The 19,248-nt window shown below is 40.7% G+C and overlaps 1 protein-coding gene across 4 annotated transcripts in view; it reads left to right on the forward strand.

Moving 5' to 3' along the window:
* Nucleotides 1–19,248, forward strand: part of jcada (junctional cadherin 5 associated a) — a 47,070-nt gene that overhangs the window by 12,438 nt on the left and 15,384 nt on the right. The window contains exon 1 of one of the 4 annotated variants that reach the window (XM_084747489.1): nucleotides 4,231–4,469. The exons of 1 other annotated variant lie outside the window; for it this stretch is intronic. The gene's annotated coding sequence lies outside the window, so the exon portion shown is untranslated. 2 more of the 4 variants (XM_084747491.1, XM_084747493.1) reach the window with 2 other exon arrangements.

The raw sequence follows: 19,248 nt of genomic DNA on the forward strand, positions 1-19,248 counted from the left end.
GTATAAAGACTGGAAAACGCTAGTCTGCATTTGTCTTCAGGTAACCTCCAAACCACCTCCAAATGTCGTTAATTTACACATTGTATTGTTGTATACTTAATCTGTATGCGTAAATTGTCGTTTTACAGGAGGTTACATACTGGACTGTTTCTAGGCCAGGTGTTTAGTGCTGTTTGATCTTTTTTTTTTTTTTTTTACATTTGGATTAAGCCAGGCTAGCTGCTTCCCATTTTCCAGTCATTGTCCTAGCTGTAGCCTAATATTTAACATATCTAGCAGATATTAACAGTTCGTTTGAACAACCAGCGTGTAAGATTTTGTGGCATCTAGTCGTGAGCTTACAGATGGCAGACACCTCCCTTCACCCTCCCCTTCCAATCCTGTATGAGAACCTACGGTGACCAAACCCATGAAAAAGAAAGGTTGTATCTAGAGCCAGTTTTTGGTTTGTCCATTCTGGGCTACTAAAGAAACATGGACATGTAGCGGCGTCCATGGAGAAGGACCCACACCCACTGTAGATATAAATCTCTCTTTCTGGGATAACAAACACACAATGATTCTTAATTTCAGGAGATTATACACCAATGAAAACATACTTATGAATATTACAATTAATTTCTGCCACATTCTTCCAATAAATCTTTCACAGTGGATCTTTAACAGACATGAGTGGTAGCAATCTTCTCATCTAACTTTCTGGAAAAAGGCAAACAAGCATATTTCCCCCAAAGTATTCCTTTTGATCTGCACCAATCACAAAGAAGAAGATATGTAAACAAATGCAGAAGAGAATTTTCAAGCTTTGAAAATGTTCAAAATGGACTGCAACTATCTCAAGATGTCCCAGATATTTTAGTTCAGTTTTCATGCATATAAAATGTAACTACATATAAAAAGTGCCCAGACTCAGCTTCTGTAAATTCCTGCACTGTAAGAAAACCAGCTACCGCCCAGTGTATTGTGCCACTCTTAAGATTCATGAATTCATGCTAGAGTTTCCTCCCAGGTTGGTGCTGCTCACTGACGGGAGGAGCAGGGAGACATCTACATAAAACCCTCGTCCAGTACCTACGGAGTCAAGATGTTAGACCAGAGTTCTGGGGAGCGGCAACTGCAGCAGCCCACAGCGGGCAGCGCTGCTCACCGCGCTCACAAACGCTCAAACTCAAAAACCACAACTGGCAAACGGAGCGGTGACATCAGCGTCTCTGCACCACATTTCAGTGCGTTGCATATGAGCTGCATGTGTACGGGACAATTGGAAACAGACGCGGGCAGGGCTGTCGGGCGCAGCGTGCGTTCCACGAACACGGGGGAGCAGCAGAAGTGTTGACCTTCAGTGATACTGAGCAGATGCCAGCGAGTCACAGGCCAAATTACATGATATGCCTGTTCCAAACTACTGTAACATAGCATTTACAGTATCTCGTATCACTCCTATTGTTCTTGTCAGGTTCCTTTCACTTTTCTCTGTTTCTCCTTGCCTTAATATGTCACGTAGTCCAAAGTCATAACCTCTGCTATCTAAACGCTTCATTCTGTTGGACAAACTGTGTACAGGCACCACAGGGAGCAAACACCACTGTCTGTTTGACTCTATTAAGTCATTATGGATGTTTTTCTCCATAATTCAGTGGCTACAGGATGTGTAAAGTCAACAACTGGAACAATGGCTGGCTTTACCGGAAAGGAGATAATGATCGAGTAGGTAATTCAAAGTTAAGCTGACTTAATGTAAACACGGTCATTATTGTTGCGGGTATTGCCGAAGGGACGCGTTAACAGCTGTGATCAGGCAACGTGGACAGACATAGAGGCAGTTAGAAGTGAATTAGGGCATGTGTTTCGACGGTCACATACTGCAGTCCACTGAAATGATTTCCACTGTGGGAATACACAAGGCACGGCTGACAGAAGCCCACCAGCCTCCCTCAGTTTCAGGGGAATTCAGTTATATGTAACATCTGTGTCAATATTATGGAGGTTTTTGGGTCCTCTGTTCTTTTTAAGAGGTGGAAAGGGTGTACAACTTTGAGCTCCGAAAGACCTGAGCCAGATGGGCGTAAAGTAGGTTTTGGCAAACTTTACATGAAAAGCAAAACAAAAAAAAGTGGGCTAAAGTTTGATTAACTGCTGTAAATAATGTTTTATACGAACAGTGTTATTTTGAAAAGGCTGGAGAAGCAATCTATAGCAGATACATGTATAGAGTTCATTTTCATATTCATCATTTAGGGACAAAAGGACAAATATTTTCATTATACAATAATGCAGGGGTTTCCAAACTTTTTCATGTCAAGGGCCCCCACATCGGATGTACATTAGACTACAGGCCCACAATTGTAGAGGATTTTGCCTTAAAGAGTCCCCTCTGAGTATTTTTTTATGGTTGCCATTGAAATACAGTCCTCATAGTGGGGATGATGACGATTAATCAATGATCAATTTATCATTTGTTAAATATTGGACTGATCAGTAAAATTTAATCGATCTACTGTCAAATAAGAGATTATTTTGATGAGCACAATCCACATGTTATCTGACTATGAAACATTAATGTGTTTTTAAAATAATGATTAACTGATTAATTGATCGTTAACATTACCAATAATTGATAAGGGAAAGTGCTCACAATTTGCAACCCTACTTTATAGTCAATCAATTCTCAATCTAGGATCACTATAAATTATAATCAGTCAAGGTAGCCAACCCCTTGTTGTCCCAACTTTCAACAAATGTGATAAAAGTTAGGCCGGAGATATACTTGCTGTTTAACCATGCGTTTGCGTATGCGTCACGTTAATTTCTGAGGACGCGCACAACCATCGCTCCAAATGGATGCATGATACGCGAGGCAGCCATGAAGCGTAGGGGTGCGTATGCGAACGCGTAGTTTAAAGCAAGTATATCTCCGCCCTTAGAATATTATAGTCCTCTTTTTGCTGGGGACCCCCTACAACCCACTTGTGGACCCCAGTTGGTCCCTACACCCCAGTTTGAAAACCATTGAACTGATCTACTGATTATGTTTTCAATAGAATCATTTTTTGGTCTATAAAACACCAGAAAAGAGTGATGACAACAAATGTTGATTCATCCAGACCAATACTTCAAAGATATTCCATTTATTATAATGCAAGATGAGGAAAAGCAACAGTTTTGTCACTTTTGAGAACAACAAACAACTTTCGAGACCAGAGAACTTATGGAATTTTTCCTTGAAAATTGACAAATAATTTATCAATTATCAAAATTGTTACAGATTAATTGTCAGGTAATTGACTAATTGATAAATTGATTGATTGTTAAAGGTATGCATTTGTGAATGCAGAGGTTCTCAATTTTGCCTCAGCCAAGGACCCATAACAAGTTAAAAAATATATCTAGCACCCCCTCATGTGCCCTTGGCACATATATTACACATGCATTAAGAATATTTGCACCATGTCAAGACAGAATATCGATGCAAAGAGAACTAGTTCCCACCATTATTGGCTGATGTGTGGGTGACTGACAGGAGTCAGATTTATGTATGTGTTTATTAAGAGTTACAGATGATTAAATTAGATCATAGTCTCTTAATTATTTTAGATTAAAATTCAAATATTTGTTAAATGTAGTCTTTAATAAAAATTTAAAGTAAGATAAGATAATTTGGCAGAATGCCACCGATCCCTGGGGAATTCCTAATTTAGAACCACTGTGTTAATGCAAAGAAAGACAGTTTTGGAGGGTAGAATAATACATCTCTATATATATTCTTATAGGTGGAGTGTCAAAACACACATAAGATAATTTGCCTGTGCATATGACATACATATACAGATACACAACATACCTGATAGGACTGGGTGATACGGACAAAATCAAATATCACAATATTTTTGACCAAATTATTTTGATATCGATATTTATCAATATTGCAACAACATTGTAGGGATGACTATTAGGCAAATAATAGAACAAGTCTGATAAGTTCAGTTCAAATTTTAAAAACCAGGCAAAGACAACCCATATTATGATAATAATATCCAAAAGAAAAGGATATCTTCTTTGATATTGCTATAATATTGATCTCTTGCCGAGCCCATATGATTAGAGATGTGTGATGTCAGCTTATACACATTTATGAGCGAGTAATCACCCTTCATAGGCTGACATCAATTTGATTATCATGGTAATTACAGTATATAGATTATATAAGAATTGAATTAAGGTTAAGATAGATAGATCGACAGACAGACAGCATGAGTTTTTGATTACTGTGTCTTGAAATGCTGAGTGTGAAGTGACCTTATCGCTGAGCAGCATCCAGCTGCCTCCCCTCTGGAGCAGAGGGATGTTTCCTCCTCAGCTCTGTGCTGCTGTGCTGTAAGAGGGGCTGTTCCCTCAGCTCAGTCCGTCCAGAGCAGCGGCGGGGATGAGCGCTGGGGACTAAGGCGGCAACGCGACGACGCATTTCACAGGTAAAAAAAAAAGTGCGGCTCCAAGTCGAGCGACACACCGTCTGTAAACTCGGGCATTCGTCGGAGTTGTGTTTTCCTTTTTCCATTTCCCGACACATGCGGCGGGTCGGCGGGCAGAGGAGGCTGAGGGAGAGCAGCTGCTGACAGAGGTGGAGAGAGTCGCATCTGCTCTGCGTTCAACATTTCCAGCGGTCCCTCAACTTGCAGCCGAGCAAGCCAGCTCCACCTCGGCTCCCTCCTGTCCGGCTGTCCCTGCCTCCTCTGCCGGGGATTAGAGGATTTAGGACCGCACTGTGGCACTTTGTGGAGGCGACATTAGAAGGTGAAGCAGTGGAGGAGGATGGCGGTCTTAATGTTTTAACTTGAAGCGACTGCCACTGTTTGCGGACGCGCTCCTCTCAGCTGAAGGTTAAAGATTGCTGATGGAGCTAGCCGGGCTAGCGCTAGCCCCGTTATGAGCCGTTCTCAGGGCTGAGGCCAAACTCCGTACAAATTACGCAGTTTTTTATGTCCTAGCTTACGAGCAGAGATTTATATCGGGAAGAACACTAATTAAGGACTTGAGCGAAATACCGCCACCATGGCTTGTGTTCGGTAGGCTTTTTGTGTTACTACAAGCAGCTATTACTTATATACAATTTCAAGTTGTTGAATTGCTTTGCCTTTAATTTCCTCAGCGGCATTCCGTCTACAGCGTGCTGTGATGTGCGATAGTTGCAGCTGGAGTTACAAAACAGAGGAATCATTCAAATACAGTCTGTATAATGGGTCATCCATCAGCCGAATTTAACTAAGCGCCTCCACTGAGACGTAAAAGGTCTTAAGTATTAAGTGAGGTATGCATTTTTCCCCTTCACTGTAAGGAAATCTTAAACAGACAGATGTTTTAATGGAATTTGGCGTGCTTTCTCCTTGCATCTGTTCTGCGCGCATTGGAGCTAGGCTAGTATGCTACAGCAGCAACCTGCATCAGAACCAGCAGGGCTAGCTTCATACCAAGCCTGTCAATCATTTCATAACGACATGATGACAACAGTCGGGTCCAGTACTGTGTAGCTTACAGACCTGGTCGGGCGCTCAGGAGCACCAAATGGCGATGGAAATGAGCTGCAAACAGCCCTTGGCAAATGGTATGCCAAGTTTAGATTGCTTTGATGTTTGCATGTTGTCACTTTGTCACACCTGCTCTGTTTGCATGATGATGGCTGCTGCTTGACCTCTCCTCTCCTTCCCTCATGCAGCCTCCTGCATGCTGCTGCCTCATAACCTTGCATGACTATACAGTCAGAGAACAGCTCTCCTGCTGTCAGTTTGCTGAAATGGGTAAATAATGTTATGTGCATTAAGATTTATGTTTAATATTGAATGCTGGACCTAAAAAGATTTTTACAGCGTTGTAATATTTAATAGCCTACAAGACTGGATGGATAAAACACTCGCTGCTGCTCTGCTCTTTACTCATACCTCAAATTATGTCACAGTGTTAGCAATTGCCTAATGGCTTTAATTTTAGAAGGTCTTGTTCATAAATTGTTACTGTCACTTAGGGACCTCTAGAGGCCACATTGTCAAAGCCAAGATTTCACCTGATATGTTCAAGTTCAAGAATATGCTACAACAAATGGAGCACCATCATCTCAGCTGTAGGTGTTTGTGTAGTTTTTTATTCCTCAAGATTTGATCAGCTCACTCCTGTTTGGGCTGGTCTGTTATGCCCCCAGGTCTGATTATTTTGGTGATGCTGCTTATTATGGGAGTGTTAGTAACATTTACAGGAGTAGGTCTGGGTATTGGTGCTCAATACCTTTAAGGTATTGACCTAAATAACCTAGTACTAAGCAGGTTTAGAACTTCCCCAGTCAAAAGATACCCACATTAGATCTTTTTTGTACCCAGATCTAGAAAAAAACAGTATTTGTATTTTTTCCTCACAGTCAAATTGCTGCAAATATTCTTTGATTTAATGTAACATGTGATTTGTCCACAAATACAAGAGCTACAATTCATAGTCTGTGATGTAGTGAAGTCGAGGGCAGTGTATTTGATGGAGTTGGTAGTTCAACATGCCGAGATGCCACCAAAACATTCTAAAGTATGGCGATACTACGCGCCTGTAGCATCTGATAAAAATAAATGCCTAAAATGCAGAAAGATTATTTCAGGGATGCTTCTGTTCACATGATGAGTATCAACTGAAGAGGAAACAAATGTATCAAATAAAGTACTTCACTGACAGTGGTTAGGTCCCAACTGAAACTGGATATTTGGGGCTGTTGCCGATACTGATATTAGTGAGTAAAAAATTCTGATGTTGGTATATCAGTGTTGATATGTTGTTTATTTATTAGCAGTCTAATGAGACATTGATCTGGACTGATATATTTATTCAGTGTTCAGTGATCCAAAATAATCGATGCAAAGGGAGAATATCAATCTATATTGTCATCTTTAAGATAAATCCTTATTTTGGAATTGTAATGTCATGTCTGTCACAAATATCTGTAAGAGATCAGTCATAAAATTGTCAAATCATAATGCAGTTTCGTTTTATGAGTTTAAATAAATGTAACAGAATATGTTAACTGGCCATATGATATTATCTGATATCAATCTTAGACCTCCAAACTGAATCAAAATCATATTGTGGCAGAGTTTGTGGTATCGGCAATTATCGTATCGTTGTCCCAAGATCATGGAACAACGATACGATAATTGCAGATACCACAAACTTGTATAATGATGAAACTTGTGATTCACACCCCTATTATTTGTATATATCAAATTCAAAATGAAATCAGGGCACTGAAACAGTAAACTTTAGCTGTTATTATCTACAATTAACTATAAATCAACGAAACACAAACAGAACAACTTGAATGAAGAAATAGGTTCAAATACACATAAAATGCTGCCTGTAAAACTAAAAATAAATAAAATCAATCTGCACTTTGTGCTGTAAAACAATATATTGGACAATTCATGCTCCAATACTAGTGTAGACTGGGTATAGCTGTACTAGGCCGATATCAGGCAGACAGTGTTGGCCGACCAATATATCTGTCTGGCTCTCGTATAAGTATCACATTAACTGTGTTGCTATTGGTACTCAAGGAAAGACATTCAATATTTTAAAGCATTGGTCCCACATCCCACCAGGTCCCTAAATTTGTTGGCCAAAGTACCTTTTTGGTGGTCCAAATGTAAACTTATGTAAAAATAATACAGAAATAGACAACTTAACACAATTATCCTTAAATGTGTGGTCCACGTTTCCAGTGAATTGCGACGTGCTGTTTCCTGAAGGCATCGATTCTGATGAAAACTGAGCTAGACGTCTCAGCTTGTTGAGGAAAAAAAAATTCATTGCAGTTTTGTTTTTTCATTGTCCACCTTTTGTGTTGCTGGTTCTTCTGTAAGAATCGCATCAGCACCTTGAGTAGGATTAGTTAACCCATACTTCAGTAGCCCCGACATATCAGCAGCTAGCCAGGCAATGAGTACTGTTTCCTGTTTTTGTAGACTGTTGAACTAAGAAGTGCAGAGGAATGTTTGTAGAACTGTAATATGTTGGTGTGGAGATGAAACTTAGTGGCCACAGGGGGCCACATACATGGAATATTTGGTGGCCACAGAGTAACCTTTTGTGGCCATGGACCATAGTTTAATGTCGAAACCTGGTACTGGTATCATAATTTTTTAAAAGATACCCAGCCTTGTCCAGGAGCAGTTTCTTCTTTCTTGCCAAGACCTTTCATAGCTCACTGAACTTGCATCAGAAGCTGTCAGTAAATGTCAGTAAAGAAGCATTTTCTCAACAGTGAGCAGCAGATTTGTAGAAAGCAGCAGCTGACGGGTTAAAACGACAAAATACTGCAAGAGCTAATGTGCATTTTCACAGGAAAAGGTAAGAAAAATCTGAGGCGTGGGTGCATGTGTGTTATGTGGTAGGTCTTTCACACATCCTTGAGACTGGGATGGTGTGTGAACACAAGGCCCTGCTAGATGCCCTGAGGGGGGGGGGGCAGGGTATGGTGGGCCGGGGAGCGTATTAAGAGGGGAAGCAGCTCATTAATTCCTTCCAGCAGCGGAGGAAAGGGTTGGTCAGCGAAACTGGAGGGGCCCTCCACGGCCGTGAGATGAGTCATAGCAGACCAGTTCAACTTTCAGGAGTGGTCCAAACAGCCAGCGATAAGTGTGGGTTGGGATGGCTTCCTGGTGTTGCAGGCAGTCTGCTTATCCCGGGGCTAGAATTTCCCTTTCCAGTAATCATGTGTGTGCGTGTACTAGTTGTTTGAGCACGATTGACAGCCTCTCTCCTCTCTGTCCACTCTCAGTCTGTCTTCGGCTTTATTTCTAGGCCAAGCGCATCAAGAAAATGAGTATTTCTGCCATTGGGTAGCTATTGCTGAAACCTTTGAAAGTCATTTGATGTTTGCCTGGCTACAGGGATCCCCTCGGAGCTCCTGCCTGATGTCACATGTGATGTCAGAGCAGAGGTGACGCAGGCAGGCAGGAGGAAGGAGGCTGGTGGATGAAGCCAGCCAGAAACGTGTGAAAGCTACTGACATCTGCCAGTGTGCCTCTCGGAGGGAGAATGCAGCCCAGCGAGTCTGAGGCCTGAAATGCACGTTCGTGTTATATATCTTTATGTCCAGGCTGGATGCTGGCCGGTGGACGCTCATATGTTTGGCAGATGGTCGGGCTGCCTGCTTTGTGATTTGAGCGTGTCAGTTTTATGCCAGTGCTCTGATGAAGCCCTTGAGATAACCCTGACTATTCATTTTCATGTGTTTACATAGCAGTTTTCCACATTCATCAGACCGTCCATCATGACAACACTTAAGTTATATTGTGTGGGAGAGCCTTTTGATCCCACCTGTAATCTGCATCACAGTCTGTCAGCACAGTTCATTATGCTGTTGCCACATCCTCTCAGCTGTCTTATATCATATAGTGGGAATCATCCAAAGGCCCCACAATATGATATTATTATGACACTTAATCTACAATAAAGTATTATGTGATATGATGAGTAGAGATGTCACTGTTTACCCTCCTTAGTTACTGTTGCTATGCCTGTCAAGCTTTGCACAATCACACATATGCAGTTTATGGTGGCAGATTTAACATTGAAATCGGGAGTAATTGTTGAAACACTAGGATTTTGATTCCTTAGAGAAATAAACAAAAGCAGCTTCTCATTTCTAGCTGACAACTGTGGATTTTGTCAACTGAGAGGATGACTCTCACAAGCAGATTTCATAAATGTAGCTGGCTAATGTAAGCTAATGCTAACTCTTTGAGTCAGCCAAGGAGTCTTTTTACATCTGTCTGGTTTCATGCCTTATCATTTACATTTTCAAATTCTTCTTTAAAAAGATAGCAAGGATTTAGAACAAAAATCAATCAAATGACTGGATATATCTCCAGCTCCATCAGTGGAAAGTGCAGGTGCAGGGTAGTAGTAAGTTATGCTGTGTCATCTTGAAAGTGTTGTTTTTTTCCTTGGGACACCTGCCAGACATGTGCAAGAAGGTGGGGTAGAGAGAAAAAAAGAATTGGGAGAATTGCTGATCCTGCTTTCGATTTTGATTCATTCTCGATTTAGCTCCTTTTGATCGATTTTCAGAGTTGAAATCGTGACATCCCTAATGATGAGTATTGCAATAACATAAATTGCAATTTTCAAGCAACACTTCCCCAGAAAAAAAGTCTGGACCATCTAGTCCAGCCATTACCAAACATAAGAATGCCATGTTTAAAAATCTTCTGCAGCCCACCCAAATCTTTAATCACAACTCTGATCAACACACAAGACTAATTGTACCAATGATGAGATATAAGACACTTTGCAGTGTTGATGTGACAGGTCACCAAATCCAGTCTAACATCTGTTAAAATAGGTCAGATAAGTGAAGAAAGTGTCTTTGTTTTATTAGATCTTATTACTTTTTAAAAATTAATCATCAGGGCGCTGTGGGACTGTGACGCAATGTTCACATGTGCTGAAAATAGTGCTGAAAGAGGGCCTCATTTCCCATGATGCATTATTGAGTAGTTAAGTTCGTAATGTGTTTATTCTGAACATAGTGGTTTATGTTGGTAATTGTCATTGTTGTTCTGGTTTCTAGTTTTAACCATAAGTGTAGTGGTTTGTACATTTCATCATCCCAGCTGTATTTTGTGTCTGTAGTTTGGGGATCATGTTCCCTGAGTTGAAAGTCAATATAGTGTCGATGTAGGGGCTCTAGTTTCATGTTGTTAGGTATGATACTTATACACTCCACAAAAATATAAACACAACACTTTTGTTTTGGTACCTATTTTTCATGAGTTGAAGTAAAAGTCAAAGACATTTTCTGTACACACAAAAGGTTCATTTCTCTCAAATTTTGTCCACAAATTTGTTCAAATCTGTGTCAGAGATACAAATGCCACTTTTTTCCCAGAAGTGTAAAGACATATTCCGCCCTACTCTGCCCCTTCTTTGCTTGTACTCATTGTTTGGGTTGGTTAGGTTTAGACATCAGGAGTGATTGGTGATTGGCTTTTTTTCAGCTCTGATCCAAATCTGATACCTGAAGTTAGATATTTGTCCATAGAGATACATCTTCTCGTAATAAAACATTGCAACTTGCTTTTCTTTCAAAACTGAAGTATCTTCAAATTAAGGACATATTGATTTAGCCAACTGTTGCTAGCTTGCTTAGTTACAGACTGTCTGATGTTATGTCACAGCAGGTTCATGGTCCAGCGTAAGCTCCACTTGTACGTGTAACTCAAAACTCAGAAATCTGGGAAACAACAACAACATGGAAATGATGGATATCTTTATAGAACTGTTTAAATCTAATGAAGTAATCAGTCTGTGTCACAGCATTTTGGCTATGTGCTTAAAATTGCATTAATGCATGTATATATAACTCAAAAATATCAGACCATGCATCTGGATCGGTACGTGAATTATTGACCAGTCCTATATCCGATAAGTGAATTACGTCAGTATCAGCACACCTGATACCAATATTGGATCGGATCTGTCTCAGCTCTAGTTAGGGTAATGATATCGGGGTAAGCCAATCAGAGGTGTAGTACTGCAGATCATGACCTTGCTGTCCTGGGAAAAACTATTGGTATCTGTAGCTGTATGTGAAATATCCATATTTCAGTGCCCTTCAAAAGATGAAAATGCACATTTTAGAGTGACCTTTTATTGTGACCAGTCCAAGGCACACCTCTCCAATAATCACGGCATTTTATCTCAATATGACACACTTGTCAGTTTGATGGATTATCTTGGCAAAGAGGCCCTCACTAACACGGATTTTAACAAATCTGTGAACAAAATTTTGGAGAAATAAATCTTTTGTGTGCACAGAAGAATTCTCAGATCTTTCACTTCAACTCATGAAAAATGGGAGCGAAAATAAAAGTGTTGCATTTCAGTTTTTGTTGAGTGTATATAATATTATATATAATATGCTAAAGCTTTCTTGACAAAGCATAGTGCCATGTGATCATGTTATTATGTTTATGTTGGATTGTACCTTTCCCTATATAATACTGTGCAAGAGGCATGCAGAGTCCATCTGATTAGCAGAAAGCCAGAGCGTGCTAACCCTTTGATCACTGTGTTTCTGGCTGATAAACCATGCCACTGTCATCTCTAGCAAGCCCTGGACCTTGACAGACACTAATTACCATGAAGCCAGTTTGGCATGCTCGGAAACAGCATGGGTTGGGAATAGTTCAGTGCAGGTGAAGCCTACTGTGCTTCAGAACAGTGCCTCGGTGGATTAGCGTGCCTAATAACCCTCTCCTTTATGTTTTGTTTTTTTTCCCCCCCTCATATGAAATGATAATTTTCAAATGCTGGCAGGAGCTGTGGTGTTCTGGAGCAAATGTGAATCTTCCTCCAAATATGAGAGTTGGATGCATTCAGTTGAAGGAAATCTCATGACGTCAAATCGCTACATTTCAGCTGAACTGAGCTAAGCCTGCTATACAATGGAAAATGAGTCCATTGATATAATTACCCTCACATCGTCAGTTTCTTACTGGTTGCTGCATTAATGAGCTATTAGCTATACCGTTCTCATGCATAAACCGGTTGTTATTGAACATTTTCAGCTCTGGATTGAAACACTGATGCTGCATTAGACAAATGTTTGGCTGGACTACTTTTTGACAGTCTGAAATGAATCAGAACCAGACCATACTGTTTGAGACTGTGATGTGTTGGAATATGGTGGAATAAAAACAACACCCCCCCCACTCCCTCCCCCCCGACCCTCATCCCATCCTGCCTTTGATTTCGCTGCCAGGCGAGTCTGACTGTAATAAGTTTTGGACTGAGGCAATGCAGCGGGAATATCTTAGCAGCCCACATGCTATTGTCTGTGAGCTGCCATTCACAAAAGCAAAACAACTGTTGCCATGGGATATGCTCAACAAAATAACGTAAGTGGGTGTTTTTTGGCTAAACCTTTCCGCATGAGCTAATTGAGTCACAATGCACGGGCCCTGCCTGTTGCTACTCTCTTTACCAGGAGGGCGTGGATGCTGGGGGAACGCACATGGTTTGCAACGTGGTGATTAGCTCTCTTTTGTAATCACCAGTGAAATCTTTTTGTTGTTACTGTCATTTAAACAGATGCTCACTTAATAGTTTCTAAACCTTCATTTTTCATTACTGTAATAGGCAATAATTGCTCTGAACCAGTGCTTCTCAACCTTTCCGAATCATGACCCTCAACAATCATCAGGTTATTGTTAAGACCCTTACAACATTACAAAATTTCAGGGTGATATTTCTGAAGCTTGGTGGGAGCTCAGGGCTCTGTTAGAAATGTTGGTATCTCGCCATTTTCATTTGATGGTGCTGCTCTCAGGTGATCCACCTTCAGACACAGTCTCCAGTTCTCGTTCACAGGGGCGTTTACAGAATCTTTTGACAAGGGGGCCTAAGTGGGGCACTGACTTCTACTGGGGTGGTATGAATTACTCACACGCACACGTTAAAGTACCATTTCCATATCTACTTTAATTATTAACATTACGATAACTTACAATTTCTTACATTCTTGTGTTTAAATTTTTATTTAAAAGATAAATTGTCCTACCAGTCACACACACCAGAGTAGCACCATACAGATGTAAAATAAAGCTTCAATACTTTATTTTTTAAGTCCTCAAATAGGAATTGTACCTCCAATGTGCCTCTTTCCTCAGGCTGCGACACTCTTAAATATATCCTTCACACTCTGTCATGAAAAACTTTCAATAAATTAACCTTGTCAAAAATTAAAAGGAAATAAATAATTGTCAAACATTTGGTTCAGACTCACTGGACAGATAACCAGTCATACTTGAGGATGATGGGGTTGTCACTTGGGGTGGCCAATCGGATTTCAGGGGTGGCCAGTGCCTCCCCTCTAGAAACGCCCGTTTGTTCAGTCTCTGTTTGGCCAGAGTCTTGAGCTGCAGCAGTTTTTCTGAGAAGCCATCACTTCATAGTAGTCATTCCATGTGATAGCTAACAAAACTCTCTGTTGCAGTGTGGTTAACCATGAAACTATGCAACAAAACTGCGAAAATTAATTAAGTTTTTTAGGTGTGTGTTTCCAATCAGAACTCATGTGCACGCACACTTTGACTATCACAAGCACTATTCTAAGGTAAATTACATCACTACTGCAAGCAATGAACTGTAAAAGCATTCCTCAGTCTAAAATATGACCCTCATTTCCCATCATGCCTAGTGCTAGACGGAGTAATCTGTTTGCTATTTTATTTTACAAAATACAAATGTTACTTTTTGTTAGTGTTTCTGTCTGTTTAGAACATGGCGGTTTATGTTGGTAAATGTCATTTTTGTGCTGGTTTATAGTTTTAACCATCAGTGAGGTGGTTGTTTTATTCCTTGAGGCCAGCAGAATTGTGCATATATTTGAGTGCTTGTCTTTTGTGCTGAGTGACTTTAAGGAGATGATGTTGAGAACTGCTTCCTGGTTGTCATTCTGTGCAGCTTGCAACAATATTTTATTTAATTCTTCACAACCATCTGCTGACCCCCAGAAATTATCTTGTGACCCCCTTGTGGGTCCCAACCCTCAGGTTGAGAACCACCACTCTAAACTAAAGTTGCATGGCTCCTGTACCCAGTGGGATATTTCTGATGAATGGTGAGTGTCCAGGGGGCAGATAGCTCCCCAGATAGCATGCCTACACTTTATGTTGCTGAGTTACAGTCTACCTGAAGTGGAGAACATTGTGCTTTCTAGAGGTCAGTGTAGGGTAAAATATGGCCTGAGGTTGTTTGGCTGTTTATTCCTCTGGCCCCAGCCAAAAACAGGCCTCCGACTTTTTTCCCCGGGACAAACAGGAGCCCGCCGAGCGCCTGATTGGAAACATTTGCGACACCGTCGGCTCTCCTCCGTCCCCACAACGACGCACTTCCTCAGGAAGAGAGACGGCTCCTCTGGTGGACACAGTGATGTCACATAGATAAACAATCTGCGGAGCGTTGCTGTTTGCTGAATGTGATGGGCTGTCATCCCTGAGAAACCCCTGTGCGTGCACAGTCCTAACAGATGCAGGCCAGAGCCTAGCCAAGCACACGCCCACTTGGGTCAGTTGTTGTAGATCCAAGGAGACTGGGAACAATGTGTTGGAGAGGTGCGGCTCTTGTGGAATATTTTAGGAAGCAGGCTAATCGTCTTTTTGGTTCCAGACTCTGCTGTATGAGATTTCTTTTGTTGTGGTGTTTTAATGCCGGAGCCTGTTAAATCCAGATTTGTTTTTGTCTTCACTTTTAGCAGGGATGTGCTATTTTAACACATCTCTGTGTCTTCTTCAGGACAACATTCATCACTGTTACTCAATTTGTTTTGACCACAGGGCAGAAAATCTGTTCTTCCACTTTATGCTTGTCATACACTATATTTTCAGACACTCATAGAAATACAAGTGCTAACTAGAACCATAAAGTGTTCTTCTGCTTGTTCCCATAGAAGGACCCTTTTTGGTTCCTGGAAGTACCTTTTGTGAAGGTTCCATTTGGTGCCCTTTCAGAGAGTTCAACCCTAGAACCCACTATAAAGGGTTATACCTAGAACAATATGTGAAATATTCCACCCAGAACCCTTATGAGAGGTTCTACAGATAACCCTTCTATGGTGTAATGGTTCCAGCACTCTCTGGGGGTTCTATCCAGAACCTATCCATCCTCTAAGGGTGTTAACAAGAACCCACCCATGGGGTTCTGCCAAGAAACTTTCTACATTCCGAGGATTTCATCTAAGATCCATCCAAGGATTTCTACATAGAACCCTTTTATATTCAAGGGGGTTTATCTAGAATCCACATAGGGGGTTCCACCTAGAATCCTTCAATATTCCAGGGGTTTTATCCGAAACCCACCTAGGGGGAAAAAACTTTGCAAGGGTTTAATTAGAACCCACCCAGCAGAGAATGCTTTTATATTCCAGGGAGTCTATGTAGAACCCATCCAGGTGGTTCTACTGAGAACCCATTTATATTTCAAGGGTTTTCTCTAGAGCCCAGCCTGGGGATTTTGCTGAGAACCTTCTTAAATTGTAAGGATTTTATTTAGAAACCACCCTTTTTTTCATTTTAGGGGGTTTACTGTATGTGGAACCCACCAAGTGGATTCTACTGGGAATTATTTAATAGTCCAAGGGTTTCATCTAGAGGGGGTTCTTCCAGGAACCCTTTCTGTATTATGATACAAAGAACCTTTGATGAAAGAGTACTTCAAGGATTTCAACAATCATTTTCTCCCAGAACGGGTTCTTTGGATGAAAAAAGTCCTTACAAAGAATCCTTGATTATCGTCAAAATAAAATGGTTCTGGGTGGAACCTCAGCCCTTCAGGAAGAACCTTCTCAACCCCCTTATTTCTAGGAGTGTAGACTTTGGCGACTGCTCACTATCTATAAAGTTTATTGACACAGTCTGTAACCCATACCTGCATCCTGGACTTCTAACTCTGCGGTTCTGTCCTCCCCCAGGCCTGATCTGGGTCTCTGTCCTGCATTGTCTGCCTTCCCATACTGTCCCTCTGCTCCCCTTCCTCCCCACCTCTCCACTATGCCCTCATCTCAGCTGGGCCATGAATAAGGAGCTGACACCAAACTGTCAACCTGCAAGCCGTCATGCCCCTGCAGCCTGCCGTGGGTGTAGCCACCAGTGAGGGCACAACCCCCCCCCCCTCACGCAGCTAAAAAATGCTTGTATCTGTTTTTAATAAACAAGCTTTGGCCTTGACAAAAGTTCACTTGACCTCAGAGGCGGAGGTCTTACATATTTGACTGTGTAGTAAATGTAAATGATGTAACAGTAGTGGGGTACAGTGGCTGATTAGAGAGAATGCAGAGGCTGGTGTGAAGGTGGGTTGTCTGTAGGGAAATGCCAGGCCTCATGTGGTTCTATTTATTTTTAGCTTACTTTGCAGCATATGTTATCCATAAACTGTATCATTAATTTCTCTCTATGAGTGAGCCGTGCCATTAAAATGCAGCAGATCTGCACTTTTTTTTCAAATTCAAGAGCCACTAATGCCAGTCTTTTTCACACAAGAAGGCATTGTGGGGAAACACAATGTTGTTGTGTTTGGGGGGATGAAAGCCGGCCATTGTTGCATACCGTTGCTTGAATCCGAGGTTTTATTTGATATAAAATGGGTAATTCCATTGCGTAACAGCATTAGCAGTATTTAAACTGAGCTTGTCATGGGAAGGGAGGACTGGGGGTGGGGTGTTGGTGGGGGGAACTGAATGAGGGCGGGTCACTTCACAGGAGGAAATCCTCACTTTTACCGATGATGGAGATAATCCTCATTTAGTGATGACACCAAGAGAAATTGCCTCAGATTAAGGGGTTTAGCTAGATTAGACAGCATATGGATGTGCAGTTAAGACAGGTTAATGTGCAGATATCATAACAAAAGTGAATTATCATATTAATAAATAGAGCTCCTGACCTCAGGCTCACTTAATTAAGTCTTTCCCTGGCTGGAGGGATAGGCTTGATCTACAGGAAGGAAAGGGGAAAGATAGCAATCTGACTCTGATCTTGATCTGATATAGGGTTCTGCAGCACTGTTGGGTCTTAAAGGGAAAGTTCTGAATTTTTGAAGTGGGGTCGTATGATGTACTTGCTGATACTCAGATGGTGGCCAACACGCCCCCAGTTTGGAAAGCAGAGAGTAGTACCAGCAGGGAAACTAAGCAATGCACTGCTGTGGACTTGGTTAGAAGCAAAATGTAGGCTATTTTAACCACCCAGAAAAAGGCCCACATGAAAAAATCAATATCACTTTAAGTGTACCCCGTATTTACAATACTTTCTCCAATTACTGTGCCGCCAGACAGATGGAAACTTCATTATATAACCTAAATGTCGCTCTACCTCACTCAGCCAAACTCCATTGGAAAAATCAACAATTTTACTCCACAGAACATGGGTGCTGGTGGTCTACTGCTGCCTTGATCTATTAGTTTGTTTGTGGGACTTAGGTAAATCTGAATTAACCCTTTAAAACACTTAAATCACACAATAACACAAACTAACCAGTCTGAGGCACCAGTAGACCAGCAACACCTGTGTTCTGTGAGCTAAAATTGCTGATTTTTCCAATGGAGTCTGGTAGGGATGTAAAAAAAAAAGAAGAGTATTACAATATTATATATTCTCAAAACACTGTAACAGGATATTTTCATGCATGTAGAGATTTGTAGCAGTGGTTGATTTTGTGTTGTGTTTAAACCCACAACGCTTAAAGAGCAGTGTTCTTATCTAACTGTTGTGATTGCATAAAAAAAGTTAATGTTTTTAATCCAAATACATATGATTATATGTTCTTTATAGTATGTCAGTTTTCCTCAAATTACATTTAAAATATAGCAATAAATCATCTTGCTCACACTGTCGCAATATATTGCAATAGATTATGCTGAATCATATAACCATTGTATCACAATATCGTATCATCAGGTTCTTGCCAATACATAATCCTAGAGTCTGGCTGGTTTATAGAGAGCAATATGTGGCTTTTATAACTGAAAAAGAAAGAAAAGCTTGAGCCTTTTTTTACAGTAGGTGGCTAAAATATGTTCTGATGCTAACTAGGGCTGCAACAATGATTGATTATTAAATTAATCGCCAACTATTTTGTTAATTGATTAATCAGTTTGGGTAATTTTCTTAGAAAAAAGTCAATATTCTCATATATCATCTTCTTAAGTGTTAATATTTTTGGATTCTTTACTCCTCAATGACTGGAAAATGACTATTTTTTTGTTGTAGATAAAAGACGTGAGGACACCATTTACTGACATTTTAAAACAGTAAACTATGAATTGATTAATTAACAGTGAAAATTATTGTTAGTTGCAGCCCAAATGTCAACCCAGTCACCGTAGCAGAGGTTATATTGACTGTCACCTACGTTAGGTAATACATTGACTATGTATAAGTACCTCATATAACAACCACACTTCAAATAATCCATACTATCCTTTACTTTAAAGTATAGAACAAAAATATTTACATGTTAGATAAAAGTCTTGTTCATTAGATGAGTTGAATACTCTGTAGTGACAAATGGCCACACATATTACCATCTTGGATTCCATTTTGCTGGCATTTACAGTATTTCAGCGGCGCTACGTGACTTATTGAACATAGTCTCTGGCCTGCTGCCCAGCGCAAGTTCAACCACAGTTCATGAAATAACAGTCAATAAAAAATGTGTACG

This window comes from Lutjanus erythropterus, chromosome 21 (genome assembly GCF_056507025.1).
Source record: "Lutjanus erythropterus isolate fLutEry1 chromosome 21, fLutEry1.hap2, whole genome shotgun sequence".
In the NCBI taxonomy this organism is placed as follows: Eukaryota; Metazoa; Chordata; class Actinopteri; order Lutjaniformes; family Lutjanidae; genus Lutjanus; species Lutjanus erythropterus.